The sequence below is a fragment of the Pangasianodon hypophthalmus genome, chromosome 25 (assembly GCF_027358585.1).
Source record: "Pangasianodon hypophthalmus isolate fPanHyp1 chromosome 25, fPanHyp1.pri, whole genome shotgun sequence".
NCBI lineage: Eukaryota > Metazoa > Chordata > Actinopteri > Siluriformes > Pangasiidae > Pangasianodon > Pangasianodon hypophthalmus.
Window position 1 is genome coordinate 7,963,264 of NC_069734.1, and position 24,994 is coordinate 7,988,257.

At 39.2% G+C, this 24,994-nt stretch overlaps 1 long non-coding RNA gene across 2 annotated transcripts in view; it reads left to right on the forward strand.

Annotated features, from left to right (window-relative positions):
• LOC113540992 (uncharacterized) overlaps positions 1-23,970 on the forward strand; it is a 68,993-nt gene extending 45,023 nt beyond the window's left edge. For both annotated transcript variants that reach the window (XR_003404137.2, XR_004577210.1), the window contains exon 4: positions 23,416-23,970. This is a non-coding gene — a long non-coding RNA (uncharacterized LOC113540992). The remainder of the gene's footprint in view (positions 1-23,415) is intronic.
• The last annotated feature ends 1,024 nt before the right edge of the window (positions 23,971-24,994 follow it).

Sequence of the window (24,994 nt, forward strand, 5' to 3'; positions counted from 1 at the left end):
GCACACACACACACACATACACCAGTGGCAGTTTGACAAGCATATTGAGGTATATGTGTGCTTTGAACAAAGTTGCATTTTGGTTAACTCTGTATTGGTTGATGTGTGTTAAGTTCATACGTTAGGGTGAAATATTTTGCTTTTAACTTTTTATGTAGATGTGGGTCAGTGTCTAGTTATTTTCCAGGCCTTAAAAATTTGCATAATGATGCCAAACTGTGAATTTGAATCACTCTGGGTTTCTTTTTTTCATTATTTCCTTTAAAAAAGTGTGGTTTACCTTCACTCAAAGATGCACATATTCAGTCTTTTTTAATCATGGATGAGAGGATACACAGACAGGTCTCTCTCTCTCTCCCTCTCTCTCTCTCTCTCTCTCGTTCTGTGTGTAATGGCTCTTTCATGGTGGCAGAATGCTGGCTGCAGCCGCCAGGGCCAGGGGCACCACTCTCTTGCTCTCTCTTTCTTTTTCTCCTCATGATGAATGGTCCTATCGCTGGTTTAAATTATTTCCTACAGATCTCATTTAGGCCCTTGAAGAAGAGATCCAACCTGTTTATTCATTTCACATTTGCACCCGACTTCAATATCTTTGTCTATGCCTGCAAAAAAAAAATCCAACCCCCACTCCAAACACACACCAACCTGCAAAAAAATGAGAGAAAAAAAAGCAATTTGCACAATGTACATAAAATGATGCTCTCACAATTTTGATAACCAGCATAAATTATAAAGCGTAATTAAATATTATGCTATACCCTCTGAGTCGCCAAGGAGAAAGAGAGGATGAGGGAGAGAGAGGGAGAGAAAGAAGGCAAAAATAGAGAGAAGAGGAAGAATGAAAATAGCAGAGACACAGAGCGAGTGAGCCGTGTGCAATCGGTGGGCTCCTCTGGCTCTCATAATTGTTTTTATTGATTCTTTCTTAAGGTGAAATGGTTTAAAGATAACACCAGGCAGGGGAGGTAAGAGCAGATATGAGCACTGGATGCCAGGCTTTTGTTTCGCTCTCATAAATCAGAGGAGCTTTTGGCATTGTGAGATTGCCAACAGGGTGGCCCATATATTTAAATGGAGTATGAAAAATTTAAATTGTTCTGCACATGGAAGGCGTGGAAGTGTCTCTCTCGAGCGCACGATTGACCCAAAAATATATTCAAATTACCACAGCTAAACATCATCTGCTCCACCCTCAGTGTGTGTGTGTGTGTGTGTGTGGTTGGGAAAGAGAATAAGGATCTTTGCAGCAGGACTTTATTCAGAGCTGAGTCGAAAAAAAAAAAAAAAAGCCTGCGATTGATTTAAAGGCGCTCTCTTGTTGGTGACATTTATTTAGGTTCTGTCTGAGCTGTCTGATCTGCCATGCTGCACAGGTAAAAGCTACAACTCCTAGACTGCACCTGAAAGCTAGAATGATGAGTGACCTTGTATTTTACACATAATCCGAATTACTTGCCATAAAGCCTGCCGTTTACTCTCATAAGCATGTCATTGTAGTCCATGGTGCATAGCGTTATAATATGTGATGCCACACTAAAGTGCCAACCGTGATACGGCACAGATTTACATCCTCGCGTGTCACAACTCTTAGCACGACTCTTCTGCTAATGCTTATAAGCTGTTATGTCACGCATATGGCGACATCATTAGAAATATTAACGGGATCCGCAGCAGATGGCTCGGGCCGTGTTGTCCCTGCTCACCAGCCGCTGGGAGAAAGTGGCCATGCTGCTTTCTCCCTGTTGCGAAGGCATGACGGAGATGTTGCTTTCGCTTGCCTTGGCTCCATCCAGGAGGTTCCTTTTCGTCCACTGGAGGTCTTCCGTCGTCAGGACTTCCCACATTTAACACTCCGCTCCCCTGCCAGGCTGCGTGGGTGTCCTGCCATTCACTCTGTGTCTGTGTGTGTTTCAAGCCGTGACTCAACATGTGTCATGGTGTGATGTATGTAACCATGTGTGTGGACGTGGGTGTGTGTGGACAGAAGATGTTTAAGATTGCATGTTTACAATGGAAATACCATTTACAATTTTAATATATACATTTACTGTATATTTGTCGTTTATACATGGTAAAATCAGGATTGTGTCATTAGCTGTATTCTAACTGTGAGATTGAAGTGTATCAGGAGCCTCGGTGCACAAGACGATTTAGTGTCTGGGCTATTATTTTTTTTCTTTGGATTCGTCCTCTTTTTCTCCCAGCCACTAGCCAGTTCGCCCCTATCATACAGCAGCTAATAACCAGGGAGGGTGAAGGCTAACATGTGCTTCCTCCAAGATATGTGCAGTTAGCCAACCTCAGCAGGTGCTCTACATTCACTATCATGCGAAAGTGCTGTCTGCCCTCTTTTGCATACACGAGCTCACCGATGCCTGCAACTGGCTAATGCCACTCACAGTGACATTTTGGTCTCTAGACCCCAGTCCATGGATGACCGTGACATCATCAGAATTTGAACTTGTGATCTCCCGACAGTAGGGCAAATGCTTTTCTGTTGCACTGCAGTTATTTTTTTAATCTGTGGTTGCCCAATGGACAAGTGGGTTCACCAACCAGAGAAATAAACCCTACTTCCTATTGAGATTTGCAAAACAAAAGTTTTCATTTGATATGGATGGTCTATCATTTGTGTTTAACTGCAAGGTGACGTATTACTCCTTGCGACACAAGGAGTAATACATCACCTTGCAGTTAAACGTATCAGGAGAGAATGGAGACACTAAACAGATCTGAATAATATTTTTACTTGTGAGACGCAGCGAGAACACCACAGCTCACAGCCAAAAACCGGCGACCAGTCGGCTTTTTGTTGAGGTTGCAAACACGATGTGGTGCATTAAAGATATAATCAGACAAGAGTCTAAGGATTATGGCTAGTATATGGATTATGGATACACAGTTCTACCCTCCCAGGATTTCATATACTCACTCGTTTCCTGTAGTCTGTATTAATGGACGTATATATCTACATAATTAGCTGGCCATATGGAAGCTACCACTTTTTAATCAATCAGTTACTGGGCAACCAAAACATGGGACTGGACAGCTAGTAGATTTATCATTTGTCAACCCCCTGCATATACACATGGGCTGTCAGAACAAATAAAAAAATAATAAAAATACTTTACAAATTTTAATTAACTGGACTAAACATTGATAGCTAGCATAATTTACTTAAAAATATTAACAAGCTAGTTAAGGGAAATAATATTCATTAAGGAAAATGAGCGAGTTCTTGAACTGTCCTTGCAAGCATTGGCTTTATTCTCTACACATAATGTCTCTGATGTAGCATGTCACATTTGTGCCATTAACAAACCCCCAAAAAATAAGCAGCAGGACATGATTTTTTTTTTTTTTTGTTTTTGGCTGTGAGCCGTGGTGTTCTTAGGTATTTAAGCCATGTTATTATCTACATTTTTGCTTGACATGTTGTAAGTTATTTAACTGCAGGGTGGCTGTGCTGTATATGTACTTCATTTTCTATATGTGCTTCATTTACACATCGGTAATTATTAAGCATGTGTGTATAATTATTAAGAATGTCTGTCATTTGTGAAAACAAATTAATCCATCTAGTAAAAATAGTTTTACTGACATTTAGATCATGCCCTCCATCGATGTGTGTAGTGCCGCAGGGCTTCAGAAATGAGTAGTGACGCAAATCAAGCCACTGGTAATTCTATCGATGGGCTGGAAAACATTATATTTAAATGTGCATATCAAATTAAAAATTGCTTTTGAAAGTAAATAGGAGCAGTTACAAATTAAAAGCTGGCTAATGATTTGTTCACCTCTCCCTTGGTTTTTGGGTGGAAAAAAATAGTGTTCCTCTTTTGTAAAGTTTAAATACAAAACAGGATTTCATGTTCATTTTTCTGTTAAGAAAAAAAAAACTGTTACAACCTGACCTAAATATGACAGCAATGGAGTCTACGTCAGCAGTTATCCTTTTCAGCAAGCTCAAAAGTTTCCATCCCTGTTGACTTGCTCTAATTTATTTGTATGTGCCTAATTATGGTGTGTAATGACTGAAAACAGTGGCATAATTAACTTTATTTAAGGCGTGCAAAGTTGATTTTTCACAAATGTGTTCATATCAAAAGTGAAAACTAGAATTCATACATGGAAGTTACAGATACTCTACAAAAAGTGCGGACGAAAAAAATGGACCTGCTGAAGAGATTCCTAGAGCTAGCTACATGAGAAAAGTCCACATTTATTAATCTCATTTTGAAATAAATGTAAAGTTCACTGTTAATTTCTTTACAAACACGTTTTGGTCAATTTTTGTAGCTGTGATAGTGAAGGAACATCTGTGAAACTGGCATTGTGTCTTAATATTAAAGGCAACAAAAAACAACCCACACTGAAATGTTGAAGGTGCCACATTCTAATTGTTTTTTTGTCTAAGCCTGTTGAAGCACATGACTTCTAAACTTTTTTGGCTCAGTGACACTTTTGTTTCCTTGATATAGGAAAAGGGAGTTGAATAAATTCATGTCATTTATGGCTTACTTTACTTTCACATTATTTTTTAAATCATGCATAAATTTTATATCACAGAAAAAGTGTAGTACTGTACAAACACTCATGGTGTACTATTTGGCATTTTGGACCGATGTGTCATCAAAACACCAGCGAGACACTTAAGACGGCAGAGGTGCGTCACGTATTTACACTTCCATTTATGTCTATTTCACTATAACACATACTTAAAGAATCAAAATGTGAGAAAATCACACTTAGCTCGCAAGATATCTTTAGGCAGACTGACTGCTTTTACTTCTGTGTTTTTTTAAACAGTGTCATTACATGATATGACTTTTGCAGTCAGACGCCAAGGCAAGGTTAGAAAGTGGCCTAAATAAAAATATTTCTATGTCTTTTTGGTAAAATATGTTTACGTTATCTTAAAGTAGAGATATCAGAGTATATTACTGACAGAAAACTCAATTCAATCAATTGTCCTGTTCCGAGAGCCTGTGCCCACTGTAGTCTCAGATTCCTGTTCTTGGCTGACAAGAGTGGAACCTGATGTAGAACTGTCTCTTATCTACCTCAAGGTTTAACGTGTTGTGCATTCTGAGATTCTTTTCTGCTCACCACGGTTGTAAAGAGTGTTTTTTTAAGTTACCGTAGCCTTCTTGTCTCTTATCTACCTCAAGGTTTAACGTGTTGTGCATTCTGAGATTCTTTTCTGCTCACCACGGTTGTAAAGAGTGTTTTTTTAAGTTACCGTAGCCTTCTTGTCTCTCATCTACCTCAGTGTTTGACGTGTTGTGCATTCTGAGATGCTTTTCTGCTCACCACGGTTGTAAAGAGTATTTTTTTTAAGTTACCGTAGCCTTCCTGTCTCTCATCTACCTCAAGGTTTGACGTGTTGTTCGTTCTGAGATGCTTTTCTGCTCACCACGGTTGTAAAGCATATTTTTTTTAAGTTACCGAAGCCTTCCTGTCAGCTCGAACCAGTCTGGTCATTCTCCTCTCAGTTATGTGCGTTTCTGAGCACATAACTGATGCACACAGGATACATCATTCTGTTTAAACTCTGTAGACTATTGTGTGAAAATCCCAGGAGATCAGGAGTTTCGGAAATACTCCAAGCACCATCACATAAGTCACAGAGATCACATTTTTACCCATTCTAATGTTTGATGTTTAACATTAACTGAAGCTCTTGTCCTGTATCTGCATAATTTTATGCATTGTGCTGCTGAAACATAATTGACTGATGAATTTGTTTATAGTATAATATGATGTGAAGATGATGGACTGTTATATAGATTCTGAGTATATACACTTTGAGAGAGAGGGAGTGTCCATAGAAAGAAGAATTGTGATCAAAGGAGAAGTGTGATGTCCTTGAAGTGCCAAGCTTGGGTTGTGGCCCATAAAATCTCAAACACTAAGCTATTGCAGAAGAAATACAAATCATCTATTGGTGAGAAATAGTGGGACAATACAGAGATGACTGATGGCTGATTATATTTAATGCCCTAGTCTGTATTTGAGCTCATGGCTTTCAGTCACACCACTTTAAGATTGTTGTGCGTTCTAATCCGTGGTTCTTGATTACTCTGAAACCACAGCGCCGTTGGTGCTATGTTCTAGTCCAGAGCTCTGACTGAAAATGTTTCTGTCTGAGACATTACAGAAATGGCTGGAAAGAAAGACTGATGAATCAGTGGAAGTGTTTCATTAACAAGCGGCACCATCCCGTCTTTTCTGCCACAACAAACCCAACTGGAGCCGATGATATTCTCCTGTCTTCTGCTCGTGTTTATTCAAATTTTACAGACGGAGGACTTTTTCCAGTTCAGCACCTCAAAACACTGCAGCGCGAGAAAATGCATTATGCTGGTGTTATTATGCAATTCATCACCAATAATAGATTTGTTTACGGGGCCCCGACACACTGCGCTCTCAGCGCTGCTTTTCCAAAATAATAATAATAATAATCCTAATAATAATCCTAATGTTGAGGAGAGGCCTGGGAGTGGATGGGAGCATTGAGGGCTGATTGAAGAAAAGTTTGTGTGTGTGTATTTAGATGGATTGTGTGTGGGTGTTTGGATATGTAGGTGGGTAGGAAGTCTAGTTGAGGAACAGGCAATGAGAAGGAGTGCTTAAAATACTGGTGGGTGTTTGGATCAATTAAAAAAAACACAACTGCTTATGTATAAAGCTCATTTGTCTTTAAGACTGTTCACATTTTGCACACTTTTTACATTCGCATCTTCAACTAGAATACATGTATTATATGCACAAAAAGTTCACACACACAATATATACTAACCCTTTCTCTCTCTCTCTCTCTCTCTCTCTCTCTCACACACACACACACACACACACACGCACACAGAGCTCCCTGCAAGAGACTTTGTTGTTGATATGAATCTCTTAAAACCATTCACTGCTCTTTTGTCTCCTCTGAATAAATCAGTGCATTAGCCTGACTTTAGCAGTTTAGCGACAGGCTAATTTCTGCATGTCTTCCCTCCTCCTGTGGTCCTCCGAGGCCTTAAATGAGTTCTCAAGCTGCCGTTGAACATAGCAAAGCGTGTTTAAGAGATCACAGGGCGATTAGCTTCTCTGCGCCGCTTATGTCGTTTAAACAGCCCCTGTTCATCCCTCAAATCCTGAAGCAGAGTGCTGGCCATGCACAGCCTGGCCTGAGCTTTTCCACTTTGTAGGGAAAACCCAGAATTTTTCAATGAGTTTCACCTGTGTGTGTGTGTGTGTGTGTGTGTGCGTGTGTGAATGTGTGTATCTACAGAAGTTTATGGCTCCTTTACTGCTCCTGTCAGAAAGCTAGCTCTGGCGTGACATAATCAGGTGTGACAAACTCATCAGTTCAGAGCTCCACCTGCCGCTTACACACATACGCACACACATTCACAAAGGTGCACATGGATAGGCCATCAGTCTCACCATGTGTGAAGTGGAGATATAGATTATGCAAAAAAAAAAAGCTTTGCTTTGAGGTAAGAGTGGTTTGCGAATGCAAAGACACATATCAGGCATTTTAGAGTGAGTAGCTTTTTTTTCTTTCTTCTTTTTCTTTTTGACAAAGGAAAAATATCCACAAAAATCAGAAAATCAGAGATCAGAATGACCTGGCTATATTTTGGCTATACATCTAAATATTGTACATGTTTTTAATCCATTTATTGTTAGCCATAAGTGATATGGAGTGTTCAGTATATAAGTTACTGTGAATGAATGACCACATTAATATATTTTTTGAATATAATTATTTATTCTAATATAATCATTTATGTTAGTTGGAACTACTGTCAGAGATGCTGTTATAGAAAATTAATGCACACCTTCTGATTCAAGAATTCATCCACACTGTGCTATAAACTTCTGACTGGGTCATTGCTGCTTCACAGCTCCAGGGTGCTGAGTTTGATTCTGAAATCAGATTACTGTCTGAGCAGAGTTATTGTCTGGACCATGCATGTGAATGATCATGTAAGTGTGTGAGTGAGTGAGTGTGTGTGTGTGTGTGTGTGTGTATATGTGTGTGTGATGCCATGTGATGAACTGGAGTGCCATCCACAGTAAATACCTGCTCTGTGCCCTGTGTTTCTGGGATAGGCTCCAGATCCACCATGATCCTGACCAGAATAAAGTGGTTAGTGAAGATGAATAAACAAATGAATGAATGAATTTCTGGTTCAACACTAACTTTCAGTTTTTGACTTCCCTAAAATATAAAGTTGTCCTAGCTATTTTAACAAACTTGCACTGAAAAACTCATTGGCTAACTTGAGTAACTTGTGTTAATCTGGTACTTATTTATATATATATTATATTTGAAGTTTAACATTTTACTGTCTAAAAGTTCCCACTTGCATAATTGCTAGTCCGATCAGATGCTACATTTCTGTTCAACTTCACATTAAAGTGGCAGATATTAACAACGCAGAAAACCTAATGTGGTCCTGAATTAGGAAATTAGCTATTTGTTAAATGTTTTTACAGTGCTTAAATGTGGCAGCTTAATGGTAGGCAAGTCTATTAGTTAACTAGCTAATATGCTCAGCGTTTTTGATACAACAATCTTTACATAGAGGAACTGGGACAGTACACCTGTAATCATCACTGCTGGGGAATGTAGTAAACAGCACCTGGATGTCGCTATGATATGTAGACCAATGCTTCACGCAGAGCTGCATACAAGATTCATCAGTGCACTAAGACTACTTTTCTAACATAATACATGTTTTATTCAACGTTTGTGGGTAAATCAGTTGAAAAGTTACATGTCGAGGAATTCTGTAACACTGACTTCTCTTTTTAAAAAGAGAGCAGCTTGGTCTTGCTTTTTACTTCCAGGTCTTACTGATATAACATTAAATAGGGAGGGGCTTCTCTTCAGATGCCCCTACCACTTTCAAAATGCGGAAAGAGTCAATTGGAAAGTGTATCTACTGTACATACAAGTTCAAACTGCAGTGCATGTGTGCACAAGAAACGCGTATGAGTACAAGGAATCTCGCGCATGTTAAAGTATAGTTTTTAACATGTTTGGCAGTAAAATAACACCATAACTATGTGCTTTGTTGATATGCTGTGGCTCCAGGTATGCTGTACCCTGAGGCCTACAGGGAGCTCCCACCTGGATGAGAGAGAGAGAGAGAGAGAGAGAGATGAGTCTACATATTTGATAGGCTGTAATGATTGGGAAGATGGTGTGAACAGGTGTGTGTGTCTGTGTGTGTGTGTGTGTGTGTGTGTGTGTGTGTGTGTGAATGAGACAGCTTACGCTTCTCCATATGTGGCCAGGTGCTGTTTCTGACCTCACCTGTCCCATGGCACTACCATAATCAATTTAACAGGACAGATTAATAATCACATATTCAAATGATGATTGCTTATGGATTAAAGCTAATCTCTTAATGCCAGTGACCTCATCATGCTGTTGGAGAATCATATTTTTGCAAGGTGCTGCTGAGTGCTGTGTATCTGTGTGTGTCATTGCATCATTCGCAGTGTACCTGCTGATTTTCTGTCATTTACTAATTGTACTTTTACTTTATCAGGGATTTTGGATGTGTCATAACATCTATGAGTGTGTGTATATACAGCACATACATGCAAATGCAGTTTTCTTAGCATACGTATACTGCTACATTCATAACAGAGGCCAAGTGTAATTCATTTGGAATTTAAGAGTGTGTGTGTAAAAGATGAAATGGGTGGGGGGCGGGGTGGGGGGGCGGGAGGGGAGACAGCCCTCTTCCAGGCATTATCAAATGTTTCTCTTCCACAAATCCAACACGCCTTTCAATATGGAGTGGAAAAATGGTCGTGTTCAAAATCTCACCCTGCCTGCTGGAATTAGTCAAAAGACCATTTTTAGTAATAAATTATGCATTGAAACAAAAGGCCTCTTTTTTTGTTCTCCTTACGCCGCGGAATGCCTTTAAAAATCTTTAAAATTGTCCATTCAACTCAAACTTACTGAGTGTAGCAAAAAATGTCAAAGGCATAAAGTCGGCGAAGATTGAATAAAATAATGCGAGGAGACAGATTAGTCATGCAGAGAGCCCACACGGTCTTTCAGCGAAGCACAATACCACTTTTTATAAGCGCTCTATCTGCACAAAGGCGCCGTTCAATATATCGAGGATGATACATGGTCCGACGTGTAATCTCCCTTTGATTCCTCGCACTCATTCATCCAGGAACCTTTTCAGGACTGGAACTGATGAGCTACGGGCTCCGCGGGTGCTCCACACACATGGCACTGCTTTTAAGAGTTCATTACGGGGGGGAAAGGGAGGCCAGGTGAGGTGTCTGTCCCTTAGTTGGGTCACTCAGGGTGTCTGATACTAATTAGAAAATAAACTGATTGCAGGGTCAGATGTTTGCTGTTGACCTGGAAAATGTGGAAGTATAAGTGGGATTCTGGAAAAAAAACTTTGGTGTTAAGACATTTTGAATTTCCCTATAATCAGAGAGAAAATAAATACATATAGTAATATATGTTAACATATAGAAATGACATTCATTATCCAGATCCTGAAATCCATCAGTTAGTCTACCTACTGTAAATCTATTTAGTATATTTTATCAGTATAATAGCTGTTAGTGATTTTTAGTGATTTTTGGATTTTTAGTAATTTTTGAATTTTTGAAACATTTTCTCATATTGTTTCATATAGTCCTTCGTATCTGAAATATTATTGTCCTTGATTGTTTGGTGTATTTTAATGATCTAAACCTCCTTTTAAACGAACTGTGAGATTAATTAATTTTTAAGAATAAAACGTCTGATAATAATAGTGTGTCTCAGTTTCAGACAGTCAGTAACGGCTCGTTAGGAGTTGTATTGTTGATTTTAACCCTTGAAGTCCTGGCTTATTACACAGTTATTCATCTTAAAGCATATTATTCAGTAATTAGTATGAATTATTTAGTATCTACAGTCAAACTCATAGGAGTGATACGTAATTAAGGGAGTAAGGAATGTTAATCTGGATGGCTGTGAGAAGTTTAAGTGATTAATTTTAAGAATGTAGGCAGATTCTATGATGATCTTCAATGAGCAACAGCTGTCATGTAAATAAGTAATGAAAAATAAGTAGTGAAAAATGGTCTGTGGGACCCTGATGGTGATGGTAAATTAGGCAGCATTGGCATTATGTTGGCTTGGTATGGATGCATCGGTACACGCCGTTGTGCAGGGGATTGTGGGTAGTTTTCATGGAGATGCTGCTCATGGAGACACTGCTTTTGGTTAAAGGTGGAACGATTTGACATGACATGACGATCCAAAAAATCAATCAACACTGTGTGTGTAGGATACTGTAACACAGAGGGATTTCACACATGACCAGGTCTGATGTGAACATGTCAGAGAAGAGACTGACCGACGTATCGATTAATTCCATATGTGAGCGTGTGTGTGTGTGTGTATGTGTCTCATGGCTGATAGAGTTGGGGGGAGGAGTGAATCAGTTTCCCTGGGAGATAGTAGGCTGCATTACTGACGCGTTTGTGCACCACTTAACCTAATCTAGCATATGATTATGAGACTCAGTCAGGGGCGCCTCCCTCACACGCCTCAGTGCCAGCCTCTCTCTGCCTGCCGGGTGTGGCACACACACACACACACACACACACACAAAAACATGCACACTTTTCCTAAAAATAAACAGTGCCTCCTTGGTAACTGCTGGAGTCTGTGAGCCTACCTGAGCGCAGTGAATGATGTGCACTAAATATTATGACTTCCTCGTGTCCTGGGATAATTGATTCCCCCTCCTCATACACACATATATCCACACACACATGCCTACATGCGCACACACACTCACACTGCCATTTACTGTCTCCGAGCTGTTCATTTTACAAATTCTATAACCTTTTAGAATTTCTTTCTGTGGCGAAGATTGCCGCCTGGCCTCAGATTCATTATGGTGATTGAATCCTCTTCAATAGAAAACTGTTTAAAGAGAGAGAGGGTGAGAGAGAGAGAGAGCTGTGTATGTGTGTGTGTCTGTGTGTGTGTGTGTGTGTGAGACTAAAGGCAACATGGGTTAAAAGCTTGTCTGGTGACATAATTCACTGCCACTGAGGCAAACAATCACATCACATTGTGACCTTCATATGATACAAAAAAAGAAGAAGCTGCAATTCTTTCTCTCCTTTTCTCCCTTCCTCCTTCCATCATTTCCTGACCCTCCCCTTCATCTTGCACCATTTTTTGTCAGTTTTTTTGCATCACAGGCAGTTTTGAATAACGAATTAAATCTCTAATTATTAACACTGAACAGGAGGGAAGAATTGTTGAATAAGCCCCTGCATTAATCACAAACCAGAGTTTAAAAGCAGCTTGTTTACAATGGGTGATGATATACATATATTATTCTCTCTCTCTCTCTCTCTCTCTCTCTCTGTCTCTCTCTCTCTGTCTCTCTCTCCTTTTTCACACTCATAGCACCTGGACCTACACTATTCATCATGCGGATGACTCGGAACATGAATTAGTTTTCTTTTTTTATGTAGGAGATGAGAGGGCCAGATGGTATAAAATAAAAAAGGGGCAAAAAAGCGAGAGAAAGAATCGAGGACAGCCTGAGCTGTATGTTATCATAGAAGCACATGCTAGTGTGGGATTAGCCTGGATTTTTAACGCTGTTTCACTCTGAATTATAGCTTTTCACATGCCCTCTATTGTCATTTCTTTATACTTCAAACAAGAAATTGTCCAACTCTAATTAGTCGATATAATTGCCCGCTGGATGAAGTGGCGCCAATCGGACCCGGGCTTGTGCAAGGTGGAGTGGTTTTGTTCTCTCCCCCTCTTTTCATCGACAGCCTCTGTTTTTTTTTCATTTGTCCTCGTCTTTCCTGTCTTCTTAGTGTCTCTCATTCACACTCTTTTAGTGTATTTTTTCTTTCCTTTTTCTTTTTTTTTGACAACTAAAGAAAGGGCCCTCTTGAGAGGTCTGAAGGTTACTTGCATGCTATTAGAGCATCACTTGTAGACAATTACAGACCCCTTCAATATCCTGGTACCTGCTGCATGCTCCACGGTATGAGGGACAAATGCTGGCATGACAGAGGCATGTTTACCATTGCTCTGATTTGGTTATTTGACAGACTGGCTGTGTTTGTTTGCTTTTTGTTCAAACACACTTGGAGGAAAGCACTATCTGCCCTCTTCTGCGTACATGAGCTCACAGGTGCCCACGATTGACTAATGTCACTGTGATTGATGGGGAGAGAGAGTATTAGATCCCTCTCACCCAGAGAGCAAGGCCAAGTTTGCTGTCAGGTCTTGACCTGTGATCCCCTTTTCTGTTGTGCCAATCGGGAGCCTTTGCTTCTTAAGTTTCTTTCTTTCCTATGTGACCTCTTTGTTGCAACAACACAAGATATTTACAGCAACATCACAATGAATAAATACTCTTGAGAAATGTCGAGAATACTTCCTGAGCCTGTACACCTTTACTTTCAGAGAACTTCTCAACCTTCCCGGCCTCATCTGATGTGTGATATGAAGAGTTGTATATCAGAGGTGATTCAGGGGTTTACATCTGTGGGGTCAGATGTTAGAGGTGGAATTATGGGTAGACAGGAGTGACCTTGAACATTATTGTAGGTGTGGCCCCTGTCTATCACCAGGGTTCATCATCAATCATCATTATCATGTCTGCCATGCATTAGTCTTGATTTCAGCAATCTGAATTTCTGCAAAATCTGATTTGATCTGATACAAAGTCTACAATCTGATGGAGTTTCACTGTGGATTGTGTAAAGATTTATGATGTAAAACTAAGTGAGAAAATTGGCCCTATGAAAACCTCACTTAAAAACCCACCTGTAATAAATGCACAATGTTTCCAGTGGAAAGCAAAGATGACTATGAGTTTTTAGCCTTTTTATGTCAAAAATGAACTATTTGTAATTGTATGCCTAGTGAATATGAAATCCCTTTTATATATTCCAAAATTTAAATAGAATTCCAGCTAGCAAAGAATTATCATTGAATTTAGGGACACAAAGGTTATTTAAATCAATATCAAGTATATAATGGCCCAAAAGTGGCCCAACTGTAATAAGCTGCATTGAGGAAATTTGCAACCACACATTATCTAATACTTGTGCAGAAGCTTTGAGACAAAAGCATTAAGTTCAGGTACATGTCATAGCCTGATATATGTGGCTGAGATTGTATATGTTTTCTGGCTGGCCTTCCACGGCATGTGAGCCAACACTGATTATCACTCATTTGCTGTGTGAGTTTTTATATTGTTTACATTTTAAAACGAGTACATTGTATGAAAATGTCCAGTATGTGTACAGTTCAGATGAACAGACCAACATCCAGCTGTCAGTCAGCTCTTGACAATAACCCGCTTTTAGGTTTGTTCCAGATGCAAATGACGACACTGGGATTTAAAGAAACGCAGCTTTTTTTGCAGTGATTACAAGCTGAAGGAAGTTAACTTTGGCACAGAAGGAGGTTAAAGCAGGGATTGGCAGGGAAAGAAAGGGCCAACAGAGACATGCAGTTCCAAATAAGAAAAGTTTTTGAAGCATTGTTTTGAGGCTTAACAGAGGCTGAGACATGGAAAAATAATTTGCCCTTTTTTTTGCTCCCTGTGTAAGCACATAAATAGCTACTTTAACACTTGACGTTATTTTGAAAAGCGCTCGGTCCCTGAGGAGTTTCAGTGAACGAGGCAATTTACTTATGAACAGGTGGATTTTAATGCTTTCATACAATTACAAAAGATTTTTGCCTTCAGACAGAGGCATTTTGCCTTTTCTTTTTTTTGATTGCCCTCTTCCTTTTATGCTTATTTAGGACTGATGTAACTTTTCTAATTAAACTTGGAAGAAAATGTTAATTACCTAACAAGGTCACCTCCTTCTATCATCAAATTTACTATTGCTCCCCTATACTGTTTTCTCCCCTCTTTTCCACACTTTAAAGGAGAGTTGAAGAGCGGTGTTAATTGCCTACCCTCGATCCCATTTTAACTTTAACATCTTATTCTTCAAGTTCCATATTTAGCTTGCAAGGCGGGATTATGGTGGCATTATGCTATTTTCAACTCCTCTGTCTCACACATGTCCAGTCATCTCAAAAAAAGCCCTTTGCTGAGAAGAGTGAGAGGGAGTAGAAAGTTTAATGCAATGGAACAGTGAAGGGAGTGTATACTTTCCAGTGGAGAATAAAAATTGTTTGTTTTCTTCTAGAATGCACAACTGAACCTGTGTTTGGGGTTGTTATCATGCTTCAAGTACATCGTAACCAAACAGTTGTTTTTCCAAGGGTTTAATGTGATGAGCCCAAATTTGTTTATACTTATCAGTATTCATCATTACACTGATTTTGACTGATGATGAACATCACATATTGAAAAGCCACTTTGGAGGGCTGGCAATATCGCTGCTTAAACAAAACTGTTTCTATGACATTGATACGTTCATGCATTCATAATCTATAACCATTTTATATTGGTCAGGGTCACAATGCATCCAACAATACCACACATAGGTTAGTTAAGCTGGTGTAGGTGAATCACTGTGAAGGCACAGTAATTAAAATAAATGTGGATATGTCATGATACTATTGCTTCATCGCTACCTTTAGGCACAGAGACAATAGTTTTCACTGAGTTGTTACAGTTTAATGATTGTCTGGATCAAAACCTTCACATGTCACATTAATGGGGCAGTCAATTCCACACAACTGCTCAACCTACACTATCAAGATAGTGGAGAAGGGGAAACCGAATATTACTGAAACGGTCCAGTTTGTTCTGCATAAAGGTGTCTGATAACTGTTGTAAATGACAGTAGTCAACATGCACTAGTCACCCCTGTGGGGTTATCAACTAGTCAGTTGTGGTGGAAAAAAACAGCAAGACAGATGGTAAGGAAATTGCGTCAGGTAGTAAAAGCTGGATAAATGTTCACTTTCAGAGCCTTGCATTGCATGTTCCACTTTACTATCTAATCCCACTCAGATAGTTTAAAGTCAGATCAGTGACTTTAAACTAGCTGAGTGGCTCAAAGAGGCCAATCCAGACTCGTTTTCAGATGCGACTGAGGCTGGAGTTGAAAATGGTGGAAAAACCACCGAGGCACTGCTTTAGACATTGCACCTCCATCCATCAATAAGCTATAAGGAACTTCTGCTGCATTGCATGCTCTCAGTTTCAGACACAACCACTGAAGCTGAACCACCAGCTCACCCACATGAGTGTTATTTACCTCCTCAAATGTAAAATGATACACAGATTTATTATTGTGCACGTTTTACACCAATTGACTCACTTTCGTCTTTAACAGTGTAGCCAAAAAAAGCATTGAAGCTGGAAATTTAACTTAGTAGTCTGTGTATGGCTGTTAATTGAGTGCAGTTTGATGTGTTCTTTGCTGTACAGATAAAAAAAAAAGACTAAAAATCCTGAAATAGTTTTGCTTTAATTACTTGAAAAATTAAATAAAATCACTAGTCAACTAGTAGTAGTCGTGCAACTCGTAATTGGAATTTAAGCCTTTATGTAAATGTTTATGTAGGTTTATGTGAGTTATCGGGAATGGCTTATGTAGGTATCATGTAGCCATATGCTATTACACATCTGTAGTATATACAAACATACACTCAGCCACCAAATACTGTAGGTGATAAAGTACCAGTGAATATGATTACTGAATGAAGCTCATCTGTTGCTTTGCACGGTTTGTAAACCCTGTGATTTCTCATCCCCAGTCTTCAGGATCCACACAGAATCGGATTCAGATTAAGGAAATCAGAATTGTTTATTTGCCAAGTAAGGGTGTACAAAGATACAAGTTGTCTAAACGGTATGCAGTGCACAAGATAAATACATACAAATATATATACAATATGCAGATACTGTATAAAAGGATGTGCAATGAGTGATCTCCACAGTTACTTTAAGTATTAATCATATATGCCGTTGTGTGTAATAAATTTACTTTGTTAATGAAAGACTACATCTGGCCACTTGTTAAAGAACTTAACTAGAATGTAGTGTAACTCATAGAAGTGTTTCCAGATTGACAGCTGGCTTCATTTCTTTTGTTCATAGTCTTTGTAAATGCTACAAATAGCTCAAGTGCACAGACCAAACACAGATAGTAAGCAGCATTAGTGCACAACAGCCTAGTATGTTATTTCTGTCCTTTCTCCCAATCAGGATATCCATAAAGCCATCCTAATGTAATCCAAGCAAATTACATAACAGTCACTGATCTCATAGCTCAGACGACTCTGAAGACTTTTTTTCTTAAATGTTATTGTAAATCTCAGCCCATTGTATAGGTTTTGTCAGTATATTAGTCCATTGCGATTGGAAGTAAAATATTCCTTTGCAAAGAATATTATCAGCAACAATGACCAACATTAAGTTGCATATCTTATGTATGCAAAGCTTTGTAATGCAACGTTTAGTGGAATACAGTGTCACTGTAAAAAGTATGACCTTCCCATTGACCTACATCTATATGTTTTGTGGACCTGCATTTGACTCTGTACACAATATCCAAGACAATTTGATTTGCATCAAAAAGGATATGTTTTTTTTTTTTTTTTTTAAGGCAGTGGCTCATGTCAGACGTCTGCATTGAATAGCAATATGCCTAATGCTATTGTGAGATGGATCTGGAGCCTAATAACGCCATTGATCGTTGTTGTCCAGACTGCAGCCATGATGTTTCCAGATGCATGCTCTGACCTGTCTCCTGGACATGCCTGCTCCAGTGAGGCGTGTTGGCATGAAGGATCCTGCCAGCATGAGCAGAGGAGACTAGGAGGGTGAAATTAGGTGTGTAATGTGAAGCTAAGGTGATGAGATTATGTGGTGACCTTTTTCTTCAGGTTTTCTTTCTTCTAGTCATTTGGACCTTTGCTTCAAAACAGTCATTTAAGCAGCTGCTCTCTCTCTCTCTCTCTCATGCACACATACTAACACTCATATTGTTCCCTCAATCTGTCTCTCGGCTCCCCACAAGCCTCCCTGCCCCCCTGGCTAAAGAGATGCAGAATGACAATTATTGAAAACACAATTAAAATCTGTTAATCAGATTATTTGTACTGGATAAATCCTTTAGAATGACATTGAAAGCTTTTTCCCTCATGCCCTCATCACTGCAAAGATTAAAAATATGTTGGATATGATATATGGCCATACTAATACTCAGGTTCCAGTATTTAATCAAGATTTTCTTAAAGAAAAGTACTAACTATCTAGAGATGTGCATTTAATAGAATTTAGCATTGAACCTTGAGGTACAACTGCCATTATGTGATTTTGAAAGACCCTAGTGACCACAGCATGGCTATATTTCCTGCTCTTATATTTTTGAGCTTAAACTACCTGAAGGGTTTTCTGATTTATTTAACACTGGCATTCACTAAATCACCTATTTTTATGGTCATACACCAAGATGACAAAATGACTTATTCTACGGTAAGTTATGTATGTAGTGCACTAGTACCCACATGGTGTCAGTCATTTTCACAGGAAGTGGAGAGAAAAAAAAACCTAGACCTCAGCTGGATATTATTTGGGTTTAAATCCATACTTTATTTGGAGCAGCTGGTAATTGCATATTATGGAACAATTAAGTTATTTAGCATCAGCGAGAATAAGCCAGGTCAGGTACTCTTGCCCTCTCTCCTCTTGCCATCAAATCAGCCTCCTCCCTCTCTCTCTCTCTCTCTCTCTCTCTCTCTTGTCTGTCTTTCCTTTTGTATATTTATTGCTATATACATATTTCTGCTGAAAAGCCAGCCTAGTTCATTTGCTAGTCAGTTGGGCAGAAAGGTCGGCTTCCCTTATGCTTTTATTAACATCATGGTCTGCACAACAACAGCCACTGAATCTATTATTCATTAAGTGTAACCAATATAAAATTTAAAACAGTGTGTGTTTTTTCTGTCAAATTATGTACGATCAGCATAATTTTCTGCTTATTACTAATATCTATATCATCTTTGCCTTAGTCAGCTCTATTTAAATTTGCAATCATTTACAGCTTTTGACTATATGTGTGTGTGTGTGTGTGTGTGTGTGCGCACGCACCCAATTTCCAATATTCCTCTACCACACTTTTTATGCTGACATCAATGGCAAGCTATTAAAGACAGTATTTCATTATTGGTTCCTCGTCCCCAGTGGTTATTTACAATCCTATATATACTAAGCACTGATATTAAAGGAGACCATTTTAATGAGGTGCTATCTGCCTTAGCAATATGTCTTTCTCCGAATGAGATTGTGTTTAAAGATTTTATCAAGAAATGGCTGTTCGCTGGGGTTATGTTTTGTCCATGAAATATGCATTTCATATCTCTTTCATTTCATTAACATAATTTAATTTGTGCTTTGCATTCTGTGCATAATACATATTTGATTTACAAAACAAATATTTCCATTAGAAAATGAATTTCATGCAGGCAAAAGGCAGAACTGAATGATGTATTGTAAGGAAATAAGAAAAAAGGAATTGTATTATCCTCTGACTAGGAAAAAAGTGCCTTGGCAAGGAAAAAAAAAGACTCAATAGACTTTTAGTGTGTGTGTGGATGTGTGCATGCTGGGTGTGTGCATTCATGTTTGTGTGTTTAAGTGTGACTCTGTGTTTATAGATGTGTGTATGTCTAGGGATATGTAGTTATGCATGTGCGAGTGTGTGTCTATGTCCCCAGTATGCAAATGAACATTAGAATAGCTATGGAGGCGCCTGGTACATTGCATTAAGTTTAAAGCAATATAACTCAGATTGATTTACTCGGCTTGCCATGGCTGCCTGTTCACTGTGTTAGCTAAGTGTTCCAATGGAAATGTGGCGGGGTCTGCTTTTTATTATCGATAAAATATAGAGGATATTATAAAGATATATCTCTATGTTCAATAGCACAAAAGAAGAGTACACATCCATTTTAATTTGGTGTCACTTTTTAAGAGGAAGCTTGGTCACATCAGAAAATATGCTTTGATAAAAAAAAATACAGGATATAATATTTCACAGCTTAGTGCAAGCCATATATCACGGGGCATCGTCATCCAAATGATCCAATGTTATTCTCCAGGCACATTTGGAAATGCTTCTCAAACAACATTTTAAGGCGTATTAGCTTTAGTTGCTCAAATCTTTTCCCTCTTTCTGTTTAATGCACACATGATGAATTACGCAGTCCGTCCCTCTCCATTTCCTTTCCTCATCTCCGAAGGGACTGTTACTAGTTTTAATTAAAAGACTGCACCTTGGTAGTTTAAAGGCTATCAGTGGCTGCTTGATAAGTTGTGAGAGCTCAGGGCTTTGGATAACAAGAAGCATTTAAACTGGCCCTAGTGAATTCGTATTAATTTGGCTTATCGCTTGTATTAAAAAAAAATATCCAGGTACTGTTAAGACCGATCCCCAGCATTAATAATCTCAGAATGTAAAGTTGGTGTCAGAACACTCAGATTTTTTTTTTTATTTCAAAGGGAGTGGGAAGTAACTTGTCTGAGCTAAAAGCCAAACAGTAAGATCTATGTTTCATAGGTAACTAGTATTAGAAGGGATTTGGGGCTTGTCTGACACGCCATGTGCAAAGGAGGGCTTAAAATAGAAGCCCCAGGTATGTGGAAATGGGGCTTATACCTGCATTTAGAGTTTGCTGCCTTACTTCACTGGAAGGAAAAATGATGAGAGGATCTCAGCGCTTTCAAAAAACTTCTTTTCTCCTTCCTCTTCCTATAATTCTGCCAAAGAGGTGATCGTTTGTCTGGCTACCAGCTCAGCATCAGCTCTGAATCCCTGACAGGTGTTTTTAAAGTTTGTGCTCAGTAAGAAATAGAGAGAGATAGAGAGAGAGAGAGAAAGAGAGAGAGAGAGAGCGGGAGATGGAGATCTTGCCTTGGTGCTAAGGAGGTGATGAGAGTCTTAGGATGACTCTCTGTAAACTTAAGCCTCCTCTCATCTCCATTCTCACAGTTGTTCAAACTCTCGTCACACCAAATCCTGTAGGAATATGCAGACGAGCTAGATGTATTAAGTGAAGTCATTCCAGGAGGGCCATTTGGGTTCTGTTAAGTAGAAAGTTTAGTGATTACTCAATTGAGTGAAACTGCACACAGTAGACATCATTTCCTGTTTGCATACTATAAGCCTCCCTCTGTTAGGACAAGCACACATGGAGATGTTTAATAAGTGCATGAATAAAACAGTTTTACATTGCATGCAGTTATGTTTACCGGTGTCTTTTTTTAATCCATTATGTCATTGTACAAAAAAAAGAGTAAACATCTGACCTCTTCCTCAGCAAAAGTATCATTGGTACAGTCGTTTCGAAACAGCAATGACTCTTGTGCTTTTTCAGGAGACATTGAGGGAGGTAACAAGCCTTGTTTGTTAACAATTGGAGGAAGGGAAAGAAAGCAAGAGGAGAGGAGAGAGAAAAATCAATCTAATACTGCAGAACTATCAGATCATATGAGATGATGGATTCTTAGTCGCAGCATTCAGCCCCTGTCTGCCGAGCTGTGCAAATCAATTCAAACAGACACAAAGAATAAACACACGTCGCGCCATACAATGGGAAATTGAAGCAGAGTCTCCTTTTTTTTAAAAAAAAAAAAAAAAAAAGTGCTGCTACATATTTGTTTTGTAGATTACCATGCTGAAATGAAATTTGAACAGTTACTTAAAATAATATGCAAAAGATATTTCCTGTTTTTGTTGCCCCTGCTTGCGTGTTTGACAGAGACAGGGGCCAGTGCGGGCATTGGCGTCAGTGTAAACACTGCTTGCGTGTGTTGTCCCGGTGATTATTTTTTATAAACATTTTTTGGGGGCTTATCCTCATTGCAGGAGGTTTAGATTTCATATTCTATTTGCTTTCTCTCTGTCAAAATATATTTTTAGAAAATCGACGCTGTCTGGATGCTGTGCCAGTGACTGCTGTGTGGAAGGGAACAGATTTATGAGTGTGGATTTGCAGTGTGGTCGTGCCTTAAAATAATCATATTTAAGCTTAAACTGCCATATGCTTTTGTTTAGATAAATGACAATTTAAATATATACTAAAATCCAAATAGAGTAATGTTGAATCTTTGCATAGATAGTACATAGCCCATACAGTATATGTGTTACGTGAAAGGAGCATAAAATGTGGCAAGTCCTAACTAACTATAGTGTACACCAGTTTGTGAGTGTGTTTGTCAGTGGCAGGTCAGTGATGTTTCCCCAAGCTGATGGCGTAAGCAGCAGCAGGGCTTTCTGCAATCTGCAGCCCTCATAAAGCCTGTTTAGTGTGGCACATTCATTTTTGCCAGCCACTCCACCAGTCCTTCGTCTTCTGTGTAATTGAAGAGATTCTTATGCTTGAGTGTGAAGGGCAGGGAACAAAAGCAGATGGGTGTTTTTGTCTTTTTGCTATGAGGCTGGGGCCAGTGCTGACTCTGTGAGCCAGGCAGAGCAGGAGAGAAGCACTGGCCCTGTGTTTAGGTTGTGGAGGGCATGCAGGTGTTGGGGCTTAGGGCCTAATGAGCCTTAATTAGCCCATTGAGGTAATCAGAGGCTTGATTGGTCCTGTGTGCTTAAGCAAACCACCACATACTTAGAGTGCTAGCAGGATTGGGGCGTTTCAAGAGCAGCAACTTACTCTGAATGTAATGTAGATTTATGGAAATTAAGGTCAAGGGAGGGCCTTGATTTAGTTCACAAAATGTCTCAACAATGGCATTTCCTACAGGTGTTATTTATGTAATAATTCTGCATTTGACTGAAGCTCATAACTCAGAATTTCTGACCTCTGATTATGAAAAATCAAAGAAATCACCCCCTCAACTCATATTTCCTACTTAGAATGTCAGGAAGGTTTCCTCAACCACAGGTTCAGCGTGTGACATCATACCAACATGGCTTCAGAGTAGCACTTCTTTATTTTTAAATGAGTTATGCTGTGTATACTAGTATTTGCTTTAGATCAATCAACATACTTCTATATTAACTTGTTATATCTATAAATCTACACAGTTTGAGGCTGTTTTAACAAGGTGAATACATCACTCATGACTAACATTACTTGGCTAGACGAACAGTGAGGTTGCCTGTGGTTTTTTTTTAACTTTGTAATTTGAACGCTTAGAGGTCAGAAATATCATAATTCCGAGTTCCAATTTCCAAGATAAGTCAAACTCAGCATAAGTATGCTGATTTTAATATTTGATTCATAATTCCACAGTGTAATGACCCAATATTTACATTCATGCCGTGCTTGTGCCCATAGTTTACTCCAATCAGTCAGTTTCACTTCAGTTACATTTTCTTTGATGGAACTTTGTTGCTGCTGCCACTTCTTCCTGTTATGCTACTAACAAGATGCCCATGTCCACCTTTTCTTTTCCCCTCGCTCAGCCCTTCATTCAAGCACCACTTGTCAGCCCACAAACTTCACAATCCCACATGACAGACATCACTAGGGATGGACACTCTGGACTTCATCCCCCATCGACACACGACAAAGACATCTGGACGATTGTCACGGACGTCACGGTCCCTGATAGTTGACGTCTCCCATGGGGCATTGGCAGGAAGAAGAAGGAAAGTCAGTCTTGCATGATTTTGAACATTAGGTGATAATTGACATGCATGATGTAGTTTTTTTGAACGATTTCAGGTTAATAGTGAAATGGAAATATACTTACTGTTGGTCTTCAAAGAATGCAACTGTTGTGTTATTCAGATGTCAGGCTACTGCATTATACACATCAGATCACATCATTGTCTAACAGTATGGCAAGAGAAACCTGTGAGGAAATTTACATCCACAGCTTCTTGATTGTCTTTGTGTAGCTCATACAGTAATATAATAAATCAATGAGCTAAAGGTTGGTAAACTAAAGATTTACCATTATAGCCTTTTTTCAGTTAATGTAATTTTATGCTTATATCCAAGAGCATGCACGACTTCTCGACCATATTTCAATATAATGGTACAGTATATAGAACAGTCATTACACTCTTAAGCAGTGATTCATTCAACTGTGTGGTAATCATATTGCTGTAATGACCTTTATTTGGGACTCCAGTTTATAGTTTTCCCAAAAAAATCATTAGCCAATTTACTCATGAAATCAACTTTTAGTATGCACGTACGCATTCACACACCCACAGTGGTGTTACGGTGTATTATCTGAAGCCCCAGCTGGTTGAGATGGTGGTGGCTGTGGCAGGAGGACTCTTGTGAGAGCCATGGGTAAACAATGAAGATCCTGGCTGAGTTCTTCTGGCTCTGGGCATTGCCCTGTTTGCCAGAGCTGCGATAAAGCTGCTGGAATCAAGAACTACTGCTGTTATGTATCCAGAGATGGAGTCATGTGTGTTTGTACTAAGCTCTGTAAAGTTTGCTTCCGAATGTCCTGCATAGCAGCCTGTGGCTAGAAGTGAGATGCCAATGTTATGGTTAAGTGAATTGAAATCAACTACTGACAAGTAATTTATTATAGTTCTTTCTGTTTGTTTTGCCCTTCTTATAATTCATTCATTCATTCTTCTTCTGTAACTGCTTCATCCTAGTCCGGGTTGCGGTGGATCTGGGGCCCATCCCAGGAGCACTGGACATGAGATGGGAATACACCCTGACCTGGGATGCCAGTCTACTGCAGGGCACCATGCACATACTTGGTCACACACTAATTCACACCTAGGGGCAGTTTAGAATAGTTGTCCACCGATCGGCATGTTTTTTACAAAGGGGTGGGAAACCTGTACAGAGAACCTGAGCTCAGGATTGTACCGGGGACCTTAGAGCAGTGAGGCGGTGCTACCCCCTACACCCTCACTTTTGGTAAGTTAATATTTCTTTTTCTGTATTCTAGTTTACCTTTTTGAGTGCAGGTATTTTTTTTTTTCTATTTTCTGCCCAATTTGGTTATGTGCCAGTTCCCACTCACTATCTAGCTCTTCTCATCATATGACAACTACCAGTCAGGGA